The sequence below is a fragment of the Aegilops tauschii genome, chromosome 2 (assembly GCF_002575655.3).
Source record: "Aegilops tauschii subsp. strangulata cultivar AL8/78 chromosome 2, Aet v6.0, whole genome shotgun sequence".
NCBI classification, from domain to species: domain Eukaryota; kingdom Viridiplantae; phylum Streptophyta; class Magnoliopsida; order Poales; family Poaceae; genus Aegilops; species Aegilops tauschii.
The window spans coordinates 69,817,554-69,831,491 of NC_053036.3; positions in this window are offsets into that span (position 1 = coordinate 69,817,554).

Here is a 13,938-nt window from a genome sequence, read left to right on the forward strand (position 1 = left end):
CGTGGCCTTTCTGGCCCAGTAGGCACGCTGCCCTCTTGCTTTTTCTTTTTCTGTGCAAACTTGCAAAAATTCCACAGGATTAAATAAATATCCAAATGCAATAATTCCAGCTCCTAAATTCTTGTAAAAATCTCACCTATTTAATGGTGTAACTTTCATACATGCCCAACCAACTTTTCTGTGCTGTTCAAATTTAAATTCAAATTTGAGCAATTAAATCCTTGTTTGAAAATTCATATCTCTGTCCCTGTAGCTCCAAATCCAAAACTAAGAATTTTCCACTTCTTAGTTTTCACCCTAGTATTTAACAAAAATGAGTTGACATTTTCTGAGCACTTTTGTTTTTCTGTTTTATTATTGCCTTATTTTTCTCGTTGTTATTTTGCGACGATAGATTGCGATGCTAACGAAGGAGTTGGACCAGAAGACTTTGAAGACCTAGAAGAATTTGCTAAGCCAGGAAAGCAGCCCTTTGACCATGTCTAAGAAACCCTTTTTGTGCATGTCATATGGCACTTTTATTGCTTGCATCGAAGTCATGATAATGTGGTGACCACTCGAGGTGGTTTGCCTCCGTTGCTTTTCTCGTTGACACTTGCATGATGCATGACCCTACCATTCTATGAGGGTTAGGCGAGTGGGTGTAGATAGGATGCCAAGGTAGTTGCTACGCAAAAAGGGACGGGAATATGCATGGTGATGGAGACAAAGTATTTTGAAAAGACTTTTTGAAAACCCCATCGGGTGCCACTCATGCCAGAGCGAGATAATGAGTTGGGTAACCACTTGATGACGAAGTGGTGTACGGAGGCAAGTGTGTGTTGCTTTAAGAAAACGGATTGGTTTAAGTTGCGACCGTTATTCCAACCTTACATGCGCAACCACTCTACCCTTGTATGGGAAAGGTCATCATTGATTACCTAGGCCGATACTAGCTTGGAGCCCGCATTACTAGTGACGGGGGAGAGTTGGTGCTCTCTCTCGGAACGGGGTCGTGCCAGGTAGGGCGGCCATGACTGTTTTTATAGGGCACCGGACACACCGTTGGTACCCCGTGCTTGTGGTATGTGATGAATATGGGAGCGAGGCTCCACAATTTTAAGCTGTGAAATGTGGGGCACGGGGGTTACTACCAATCGAGTGGACTCTATGTTAGTGTCGTCTAGGGAAAGATTGTGATCGGGTGCTTACCCCGGGTACTTGAGGTACCGCGGGTCGTGGATGACACGAAAGTTCCCCGGATCTTGTGGGTAAAGTGTGCAACCTCTACAGAGTGTAAAACTATTCGAATAGCCGTGTCCACGGTCAAGGACAGTTGGTAACCGCTCTTGGGCTACGTCCACTTGTTTACAAACCAGTGTGTGTGTTTGGATAGGTGGGAAGAACTACTTGGGTCAAGTCAAAGGACTTGACATGATTGAGTTGGGTTGGAGCCCACTCCCTTTATGTTGATATCTGTAACCAGTCCCTATGGTTACTTGAACTCATACGATGCATGATTTACCAGTTATTGAACATGTCATAACACAACAAAATTAGCTTTCTGCAAAAACTTACCTATGTCATGCATTGTTGTATCTTGATCCAAAACATGGGTTGCTTGCGAGTACATTCAAAGTACTCATTGGCTTGCCACTTGTTATTTAATTGGCTAGGCATGGAAGAACAGGAGTTCGAAGAAGCACTACAAAAGAAGACACTTCCGTGATGATACGTGTTTGTCACAGTAGGTCGCGTTTTTTGTCATGCATGTACATCCATGACGATTTTCTGACAGAATCAAGATAGTCATACCTGTGCTGTCGTAGAAGAGTTCCATGACATTACCAAAATTATCATCACGGAAGTGTCCACTTCCATGACGATAAATCGTGCGTCACAGAAGTGCTTTCGTCAAGGGTGACCGACACGTGGCATCCACCGTAACGGAACGCCGTTAAGCTATCGGGTCGGGTTTTGGATCCGATAACCCGTTAACAGCCCCGACCAATGGGAAATTTCCACGTGTAAAATTCTTATTGGCCGGACGAAACACGTGTCAGCTCGTCAGTGGGTCAGATAGGCGCCTATGATATGTTGACACGTGCCACAGCCCACCACTGGCCCATTTAGCTTACAAAGCCGGCCCATTTGACTTGCTCAAAAGTTAACGGGCTGGCCCATGAAAAGCCTGTTAACGGTCTCTTCGTAACTAGCCCATTTTACGGCTCGTTAACTCACGGCCCGTTAGGCCCTAAAGGAAATCGGCCCAACAACGTCATGTGGGCCGTCGAATATAACACCAGCCCATTTCACTTTCGGCCCATGTATGGCCCACGACGTCTTTCGGCCCATATGAGGCCTTCGTATCTTTCGGCCCTTTACAGGCCCACGGTGACTCTAGCCCATAATGAACAGTAATTTTCTTTATACCCGTTAACGGCCCAGGATTTACATGGGCCGTTTCCAGCCGTGTTAGCTTTCGGCCTATTGACGGCCCATACGTTCTTGGGCTCCTTTTCGGCCCTCGATTACTTCCGGCCCGTTACTGGCCTGTTCCCCTAATGGGCCAAATTCGGCCCATGGCAAGAGTCAGCCCGTTACTGGCCTGTTCCCCTAATGGGCCAAATTTGGCCCATGGCAAGAGTCGGCCCGTTACTGGCTTGTTGCCCTAATGGGCCAAATTCGGCCCATGGCAAGAGTCGGCCCGTTTCTGGCCTGTTAACCCGTTGCGCCGTTTCCAGCCCGTCCTATATTCTGGCCCATTAAAGACCTGTTATGCCTGTGACAGAATTAATCCTTCACTGTCCTACGGCCTGTTAACGGCCTGTTACCGTGTTGGGCCGATACCAATTACGCCCGATTACGGCCCATGTAGACCCATTTATCCGACGGCCCGAGGCCCACCGATTACAGGCCCATTTATCGACGGCCCGTAGGAGACCCATGGATCCTACGACCCGTATATGGCCCATGGTAGTTGCGGCCACTAGCAAACCAGGGAAAAAGAAGACTAGGAAATAAATAAGGGTGAAACTAACGCTAGGCCATTAAGGCGATTGCACAGATTACATCCACTCGGCATCAAAGATCGCCACCAGTGCAAATATAGGGAACACCCTACACTATACAAAAATGGCTTGCTGTTTTCTTCAGCCGGTGGCGCCATGTTAAGAATAAATTTTGTATCGCACCAAAAAAAATTATAACTATATAACAAAAGGAAGGTTGGCATAAAACTTAACAGTCTAGCAGATAAATGCACCACCAGAAGTTCAGAAGCTCAGTTCATTTGACCTGACTGTTACGTTTTCATGTTGTATTGTCCGATGGAGCACCATAACCCTCACCTTCATTTCCCCTAGGCTCCTGAACAACATAGCAAATGTCTGATAGTCTGGTTTCAAAACCATGCATATCTTGACGACATTGAGCAATGTTTCTCCTTGTTTCACAAAGGGTCTCTGTTAGGGAATGGACTTGTGTCTGGAGCGCAGATACAACATTGCTTTGAGCTTGCATATCTTGATCATGAGGCAGTTTGGACGATATTGCCTTAACAACCAACCCAATATTACGCAGGAACGTGCTTTTGGCACTGTTAGTAGACAGGTACTGACCCACTGCAGCAAGAGCTAAGATTGCGGTTATAGTTGCCTCGCCGCCTTCAGAAGGTAGCGGTTCCACCATTTTTTCGATAGCTCACTGAAAAGTTGAGGTTTTACATTAGTAGTACTAGAATAGAAGATATTAAGGAGGCAGCAAAACCAAACAAAATAGCTTTGGTTTATATACAGAACTTATTCTGGTGAACCCATGTAAAATATTAGTTGTATTTTATTGCAAAGTACATAATAAAACCAGGTTCCAAACATATGACCATGTACCATCGCTAATGTATTGTCTATTTCTTCACATTGTATTGAGGGCTAAGGATAAAGAGACGAAGTTTATAATACGGTAAGCATAGTATGACATCATTCATATCACAAAACAACTAAGAACAGAGAAACAGGCAATTGTAACGTTGTGTGGGCAAGTCCAGCACGGAACTAGATTACGGGTCAAGATCAAAGGAACATCACTCCTCTCTTTTAAACCTTGTAAGGTGCAATGATACACTAAGACAATTGTGTATAAAATTGAAAAGAGTAATAGACATTGGCTGCAAACCATGCAGTTCAAGGCACAAGTCAGAGTAAGTAGTAGTTAAAAGGCATGAGGATTAAGGACTTACAACATCGGCTTTGACTGGTGTAGTCATGCCCTTCTTCTTGCTGGTGTGACAGTCCTTGAAGATTTCCACAGCGTTTGGTTCAGGTACTTTTTGGTCCTTGCGGGCTTTCCTCTGCATTTCGAACAAGTCAATATAGATCTGATAATATGGTACAGCGAAAAGAGTGAAACAGCATATAATTACAAGAGTCTCGCAGTGTGCAATTTAGCTACGAGATCCTGTCGTCTGTTGGAATTTCACTTTCGTATGGTTGGCCTTGTTCTTTGAACAGTTCACCTACAAGAAGATAGATTTGTGTGGCACATGCGTAAATAGGACTTCAACATGTGATCTGATCACATATATATAATGTACCTGATACTTCGGATCGGACCAGTGTTTAACAAGGCCCCTCCAGTCTTCATCCGATATATTTTCCACTGGAGATGTTTGGGAAAGTTCACTGTTAGCCTTGCCTTCAAAGTGAGTTTTCCTCAAGTTATACCGATACTGTCGCAGAGCAGACTTGAAAACATGGGTGCAAGCTTGTCTGGTTGCATCATCTTGGCTATCCAACTTGAACCTCATCTGTTGAAAATTATGGGAGTCTCATTATCAGCAACCTAGAAAGTATGGGACAGAGCAAGACGATATTACTAGTTTCCATACATAACCATACTTACAGATAAATGGTCGAGGAAGGTGTTGAACTGGGTTTCGTCTTTGTCATTCCTGTACTGAATCCATGTTGGGAGGATACGTACATGACACCTAACGGCAACCGCTGCCTCTGATAATAACTTGGCTGACTCTGTAGCATCACGTGGCCTTTTTAAACCTGCCTCAAAACGGATCTCCATTCTTCCTCCTCTAGATTTAGTTAACCTATTGAGCATTATCCCTGATGTTTGTTTCCTCTTGCGCCTAGGTGCTAGTCCAACAACGAACATAGGAAGTGTTAGTGTACATCAAACTGTGAGACTACATATAAAGAAGCATGCAACTGTAACTTGACTCCAGCAACTACCTTCTTGCTGTTGAAGCTCACAAGGTTCATCTGATATTGCCAACTCGTCTTGTGTCAAGAGTGCTTGGGAAGTAGTGTGAGGTGGCATGGGAGCTTGGGAACGTGCTGCTAGCTCAGTTGACGCACGAGTAAGTCATGTAGCTGGTAGTACTGTGGTAGGTGTTGCAAGAACTAGGGTTGTCTCTGCTTGTTTGGTGGCAGCTATTTGTTTCTGTTTGGCTTTTTTTGCAACTCGTGTAGCATGGGATGCCGTGTTTGTAGAATTTTCCGCTGGACTTTGACCTTCCATTGGACCATCAGTACCAGCAGAATCTGCAGGATTCATCCGCTTCTCATTCCCTGCCATTCTGTGTTTCTTCCTCTTTCTCTCTGCCATGTTAAGTCAAGCCGACAAGAAAAACGAATAACAATTTAGTTCTTCAGAACAAATTGATGCGTGATGCAGACGAACTGAACTTTGATGTTAGACAACCACATGATAGGAGGATGTAATATGTATGACAAACAGGACGGAAGAGATAACCAGAACTATGATGTGTAAACTAAGAAGAAAACATTTCACCAAATTAGAAGAAATGCAATGGAAGGTAGACACCATATGAAAGATGCTACAAATATCGCTCTGCCAAGTTAACAGTGTCTCATCATAAATGGCGTTTAAACAAATGTGAAGCAGTACAAGAAATAAATCATATGCAAGATGCAAACAACATCACACTACCATGTTAGAGGTCTCTCGTCATTAGTGCCATTGCATATTCACAGCATTGCATATTCACAACTTATGATGTGTAAACTAAGGAGAAGGCATTTCAACAAATTAGAAGCAATGAAAGCTAGACACCATATGAAAGATGCAACGAATATCACTCTACCAAGTTAAAATTGTCTCGTCATAAGTGCCATTTCAACAAATTAGTAGTACAAGCTAGAAAAGAATGTGAGATGTAACCTATATCACACTCCGAAGTCAAACGTGTCTTATGATAAGTGATTGTTGCAGGTTACACAATAGTAGTAATTTGATGTAAGAACATGGTGTGATAGACAGATATTGTATGTTCTAGAAACAGGAACACGTGTCTTATTCAAGTATAATGTGTAAAGTAAGCAGATGGAATTCAACAAAATTAGAAGCAATACAAGCTAGACATCACACATAACATGCAACCACATATAACAGTGCCAAGTTAGAGGGAGCACCGGTGATGCTGCACTAGGGGAGACGTGCTCATCATAAACACAGCTTTGTTGAGTGTCTATGCATGTGTTGTCTTGGAAATCATCTTGGGGGTGTGGAGGAGTAGAAATTGTAGAGGCCCTCCGTTCGGAAGGAGCACCTTTATCCGCTGCCTTGCTAACTTCCTTCCGCTTTATTGATTTTGAATTGTCAAGTAAAACCGACAAGAAAAAGCAATAAAATTCTCTCTTCAGAACTCATTCATGCATGATACTGACAATCACTACTTTGATGTAAGGCAAACACATGATACCAGGATGGAATATGTACGAAAAACAGGACGGCATGGCATGTTCACAACTCTTTGTGTAAACTAAGCAGAAACCATTCCAGCAAATAAGAAGCAATGCAAGCTAGACACCACATGAAAGATGCAACCAATATGACTCTGCCAAGTTAAAAGCGTCCCATCATAAATGGAATTTCAACAAATTAGAAGCAGCGCATGCTATAAATCATATGAAAGATGCAACTAATATCGCACTGCATATACTAAAGGTGTCTCGTCATGTTGATTGATGCGGGATACAAAAAAACAATAGTTTTATGTAAGGACATGCTTAATAGACAGATGTACTATGTACTAAATACAGGAAGGCATGTCACATTAACAGGTATAATGTATAAGCTAAGCAGACTAGCACATGCAGTTTAACCAGATTGGAAGAATTACAATCTAGACACCATATGCAACATGCAACCACATATCACGCTGCCAAGTTAGAGCAAGCACCTGCGATGCTAGTGTAGGGGAAATGATGTAATCAACTACAAAGCTACGTTTACTATCTTCATCTAGCATTTATGTTTCTTGAGAATCATGTCGGGAGGCTGACGCTGCATTCTTTAAATGAGGAGTAGTCCCCTTGCCTGCCTACCGCGTCATAAGTGATTGATGAGGGATACACAAGACATTAGTTTGATGTAAGAACATGGTTAATACACTGATGTACTAGTATGTACCAAAAACAGAAAGGCATGTCATATTCAAAGGTATAATGTGTAAGCTAAGCAGATGCAATTTAACCAAATTGGAAGCAATACAAGCTAGACATCCGGCTGGAGTGGTGAGCATGATCATCTAGGACATGAGAGCCTGGTGGGAGGCGGGCTGCTTCGCCACCATCGCAGCTTTTTAGTAGGCTTCCAGGTGATGCCTATCTTTGGTGGGCTTGTCACTGGCTCGGCCAGTGCCCTGACTAGCTATTTGTCTTCTGGTGCTCACGGGATGGTGGTTCATGTAAAAAAATATCTTTCCTTATCTTACCGACTTCGGCCTTTCGAATACAAGCTAGACACCATATGGAACATGCAACCACATATGACACCGCAAAGTTAAAGCAAGCACCTGGGATGGTGGTTCATTGCGAGCGAGGTCATCAACTCCAGAGCTACGTTTACCGTCTCCATCTGCTGACACTGCACCCTTTATAGCGCTGTAACGTGTCTTGCCTACCCGCATACGAAGCTGGAGCGACTTCTCTCTTTTCTTTTTGGCTTCTCTCATGGCAGCAGAGTCTGAAATACCCTTGCATAAAAACACAATAGCGAGAGTAAGGGTGAAGTGTGTGCAGAACTAGTGCACTGTAAAAGTAGCAGATAGCAGGTGGCTGAAAAATAAATGACAGGAGACATATGATAGCTCTACAACATTGCATGGCAAACAAAATTAGATTCTACTCCGTATGATTTTGTAATATATGAGCACAGGAAATGCAGGTACTCCTCCAGCACACCACCACATGTGGTCATATCTAAGATAACAGTTGACCGAAAATAAATAGGTCAGTCAATTTTTTTAATGAACCGTCCGATCTATAAGGAACGGGCAGATCGCCTTCGTCTACCTCCCGCCAGTCACTGTTGACGATCTTTCTCAAACCGCCAGCGACCACCGGTCCAGACCCCTGCCTCCGCCGCCCCGCCCTCCCATCGACCTCACACCACCGCCGTGCTTGGCAGCGCCCCCAGGCCATCCCTTTAATCCCGGCCGACCTCCAGATCGGGCGCCAATAGCTCTAGGCCGCACACGCCCCTAAGATAAACACCAAGGCGCTGCTTCCCCGGCGTAATAGGCGTACTAGCGCTTGTTACGCCGGGGAATGCTTCCGTTAATTGGGAATCAACTGGCCAGAAATTGAAATTCAGGGGGGCGACGGACCTCTAGCTAAGGTGAAATAGTATATGAGGAGAAACCTTGTGCATCGCGAGTTACTAGGAACGTCTAGTATCAAGAAGAAGCGGTCAACTAGTGTCTTCTATGGGATGAATACCGTGCTAGCAGAGATGTAAGATTTGCACGAATAAGGGAAGAGGAGTACCTTTTTCGGTTGCCGGTGTGGTCACGTCCACATGTCGCGCCGATCTTCTTCTTTTTACCGGGGAAACCGATGTTCTGGAGGGTGCAGGCTTGGACGAACCCATGGCCAAATTGTTGACTGTGTTGCCGTGGCCATATGTCGGCGGAGGGGAAGCAGATCTGAGGCGGCGAAGGACGGCGTAGCAGGAACAGCTCCGGTGCGGTGGAGGGTGGCGAAGTTGGAGCGGCAGCGGTGAGGCGCAGGACGGCGTGGTTGAACTGGCTCGGGTACGGACGGCTCGGCCTCGGCTTCAACTACTAGCCGTGGAGGGCGTTGCGGTTGAGTTTGCGGTGGACGACGACGTCGGGGTATCCGCTCCGGCATGATGGAGGAGGGCGGCGGTTGATGGGTGGGATGGGGTGGCAGACGGAGGACGCCGGGGTTTCGCGGCTGGTGGAGAGGTAGTTTTGGCACCCACAGAGTACGAATGGGGAATCAGACGGCTAGGGGGGACCATGTTTCGGTCTGGGACGCGCTTGTTTTTGGCTTTTTTGAACAGAAGATGGGACGCGCTTGTTTGAAATTTGGGGAAAGTACAAACTTTGCCCCCTCTTAAATTTCGGACCTACTGCGGGTCGGGGTAGGATGGTAATCCCAGGTGTCCCAAATAGTGGGCGGGAGCGATTTCGGCCGCGCGCATGTGTGCTTAGGCGGCCATTGTGTATGAATGTTTTTCGGATGCGGTTGCGTGGCGTCTAGATGAAGCTACAAACCTACCCCGGTTTAGACCTTTGGACGTCGGGCCGATAGGTTTCACGGGTCGGAGTTATTAGAAAAGTAATTTCCTTGTACTACCAAACATTGGTCGCACGCGGTTTCGGGCGAGTAGAGGCTCTTTTGGCGCTTCGTTCAAAATTTTGAAACACAAGCATTCACGTTTAGAGTACTCTTGAACTATGAGGATTGACCTAAATAGACAACATTATATTTGACCTTGTATGTTTGAAAACCTCATTAAATTATCCGCTTCTTTTTGAAATTTTGACACTTGAAAATCCTATAACTACGATTATTTTGGAATGGAGGAGCTAAATTTGAATCTATTTTGTACACGACTACATATGCTATTATGTACAAAATCAGAGCAAAGATTGGCGCCCCCATAATTTAGGTATGGTTTACAAATGCCATGATATCAAATTCAAATAATTGAATGGACTTCATGTTGAATTCGATTTTTTTAAACCACCTTAAGTTGAATTCAAATGTATGCTAGTTCATAGGTAGCTATTTATAATGTCCATTGTGTAACTTTCGTATGTATAATGTGCTTTACACACACAACATGAACTATACTCACGTTTATATTTGATTGCGAAAGCGATGCATTGTCTGGAGTTCAAAATACTAACTATGTGGATCAATTGTGTCGAATAATAACATAGACATGCTCAAATTTGATAGAATCTAGATGTCTGATGGATCAATGACCACTCCTTACGCGAATTGCAAATATCATGATCCCATCCTAATATTTGGATACAATTTATATCTTTAATCAATGTGTGGAGCAGTCTTTTACGTGTAGTTTCACTCTCCATCGGTGGTCTCTCACACATGCTCACACACTCTCTCCCGAGGTGTCTTTCTCGCACACATGCTCTAGATATAACCCTCCCTCCCTCTCGTAACCATTTACAACTGTTTTCGCTAACCTTTATCACAAGCACTCTTCCTCTTGCAAACATACACACGCACAATCCTCATCGACCCTTTCTATATACATGGACCTGCCTACGTGTCTCATGTACGCACATTATCTCTACGCCTGTCTCTCACGCATTGTCTCACACCTCTCTTCCTAATCGACGAGTATGATTCTAGTAGAGCATTCTGTAGGATGCCCCTTAAGGTTAGGTTGGATGAATAGTAATATCAGAGATAAAGGGGTTACCTTAGTCCGAGAACCTAGGGTTACAAATCCTAGCCGGCTTTGTCAGTGGACACAGAGTCCTTCACAATTCTGCTATCTTTGTCTTGTACAACTAGTCATCCATGGGTCTTCCTAAATGCGTCACGGGCCGACAATGTGGCGCAGAACGGAACCGAACGAAGGGCCTCACCTCGACCCACCGGACCTCACGTGGTGACACACCCTCTGCCCCCACGTCTCATTATCTTCTCACACCCACACATACCAACACAAACACCACACACACAGAAAATTTCTCCTGGTGCCTCTATTCCCTCCCCCCTTGCATATACACACTCAAGGGAATGGAATCTCTTGTCGTGACGTCATATTCGTCTCTCTCTCTCTCTAGACCACTCTCATTTCTCGTGCTATCTCTCCCATGCCCCCCCCCCCCCGTCGGCCCCTCTATCCATGCCTCTCTCGAATACGTAATACACACACATGCCTCTCTAGGCCCCGCCAAATGCATCAACTACACATTCACACATGTTACATCACGTACCCCATTGATCTAAAAAGCCCTCTCTTCACGTTTATTTCGCATACAACATTCCTTTTGAATAAAGTGTGGCCAAAAAATTATTTTAGAGTTTCTACATATATACAACATTACAAAGTTATATGGAGGAGTACGAACGCTAATTTGCATTGCATGGTGCCCACAATGATATTTATTCCGCACTGTGAATTTGTATATTTTTATACTATATACAAAGTTTGTCATAATAAAGAGAAACGAAGAGCATCTCTCTCTCCATCGCATACCCCCCCCCCCCTGTACGCCCCTTTCACGTATGCACACAAAACTATCTCCAGGTCCTCTAAAAGTAAGCCCCCTGAAAATTCACGCATGTTTCATCTTTCTCTCACGATATATGTAATGACGATCATTGTATTTGAAGCGAAAGCACGATACGTACATTGGACTTCAGAATCCACTCATTACGGTCACCATTTACGTTTAGTGGTTATTATACAGTCACGGGCTCACTGTACAACTCTGTGTTTGCTCATGACATGACTAGTTGACTAGTTAAACGCTCCACGTGGCACCTCTAGTGTTGATCGTGCCCACCTGTCGACTTGTATCTACTCTACATCTACACTCTTATAAAAACAGAGTTGGTGATGATGGTGTGCCTGCCATCCTGCAATATAGGCCATCCGATTTATTTTTGACGGATAGGAAAGAAACTATGGCAATTTTGCAAAAAGGTACCCACACACCTCTCCACATTTGCAAATAAGGCCTTCCCTCATTCATCCTTTTCTCTCACAAGATAAACAAGTCATACAAATGCATCTTGATGTTACGTGCAACGCACGGGCATCTTGCTAGTAAGAATGAAAACAAACGACAAAAAAATATTTGGACGGTGGTTCGAAGTCATGACCGCGGGCACAGCGGACAAGGTGGCCTTGTATTGGTATGCTGAGCCGTCTGTTTTAACACACAGGAGCTGGTGTGGTGATTATACACACACGCACGCATGCACACGAACTGCATCCACGCAACACTCACACAAACACATGCACCCACGCACGCACGCAACACTCACACGTACACACGCAGCCACGCACGCACGCAACACTCACACGCACGCACGCAACACTCACACGCACACACGCACACATGCATGCACACACCAGTACACCACACGACCAACACACACTCTCACGCTCAAGTGCTCAACCTACACGTGCATGCGCACACATCAGGCCCTGACAGACACATACACAACCAGGTGATTCCCGCGCATAGGCTGGAGCCTTGTCGCACCTGCGTAAATTTGTGTTTATCTGACCTTTTGCCTATGCAAACTGACAGGTGGGACCCACAAGGAACATGGTCAATTTAACTAGTCAACATGGCGCCACGCAGACTATTTGGCCGGTCAACAGAGTGCAATCCGATGCTGAAATGTGAGCAAGTGACCGTATAATCACCGCAAAACGTATATAGTGACCGTAATGAGCTTATTCTGAAGTTCGGTGACCGTATTACGCTTTTCTCTGTGTAGGCCCTCCAAAACTACATCTCTACACGTTCTCGCATGTTACATCTAACAACTATGCAATACAGCACTACTACTACACTCTAACACAATAAATCATATGTGTTTTTAGTTTTACTAGATATCATATTGTTACTTATAATTATTCAATTTGCATACATTAAAATTGCCTTTGAAATGTATGGCCAGTATCATCTACCGCGGGGGGAAAATCCCGCCCTTTCCTGTTTAATCGGGTTTGTATCGATGGATCGTGCAAAACAGCAAAACTATAGTACTATATAGTACTACAAGTGACAGTTCACTGGGCCGTCGTGTCGTCTACTCCTCCGTCGTAAGAGTGGAGCGCTCGCTTTCATAAATCTTCTAGTCCCTTTCGCCGACATGTGGGACATCAAGCTACCGGGTCCACGTGCCATACCGGAATACAGTGCAGAGCAGCCGGGGTGAAGCACCCCAGCCATGGCGCCGGCGTAGTAATGAGCAATGAGGCGTCAAATCACAAAGCTGCACCTTCCTCAAAGTTAAGTTGGAGGGACGAAGCAACCATCATTTCACTCGTTGCTGAATCCACTTCTCCCTCATCTTCTTCAACTTAACCACGTGTTGCTTCTGCCGTTGTTCTGCCTCATGTGGGACGCAGATCGGCTTGGTAAAGCACTGACACGTGGGACCGCATGTTAGCAAACCGCCAGGACAACGTCCTCCGAAAATAAGAAGCCTAATCCTAGACTTACAAAGGGCTACGTAGCTGCTACGTATACTTCCCATCTAATCTATATATGCCCCCCTGATTTTCAGGTGGGGTGGGCCTAATCCTCTCCTTTAATCCAATCAAATAGTCCCACATCACATCAGTTCGTAACTTTACGTAAACCATTACGTGGATGTAGCATTGCTCAAAAAAGAAACCTCCCCCGCCATCCGCGCGGCAAAATCACCTCCTTTTTACTAATCTTGATTCTATAATTTTTTAGATCAATATAATTGCGATTTGTATAGATAGCACACAGGAGCAAAACCAAGTGGTACGGTTAAGGGCATCCACAATGTGTAGCCAAATGTGAAAATAGCTTTTGGCATCGTGGGAACCATTGTGGACGGTGTTGCCAAAGCCAAAAAGATGGAACTGAAGCTCCCTGATTGATTGATTGAAGAAATAGAAAAATGGAACGTCTCTCCTCTT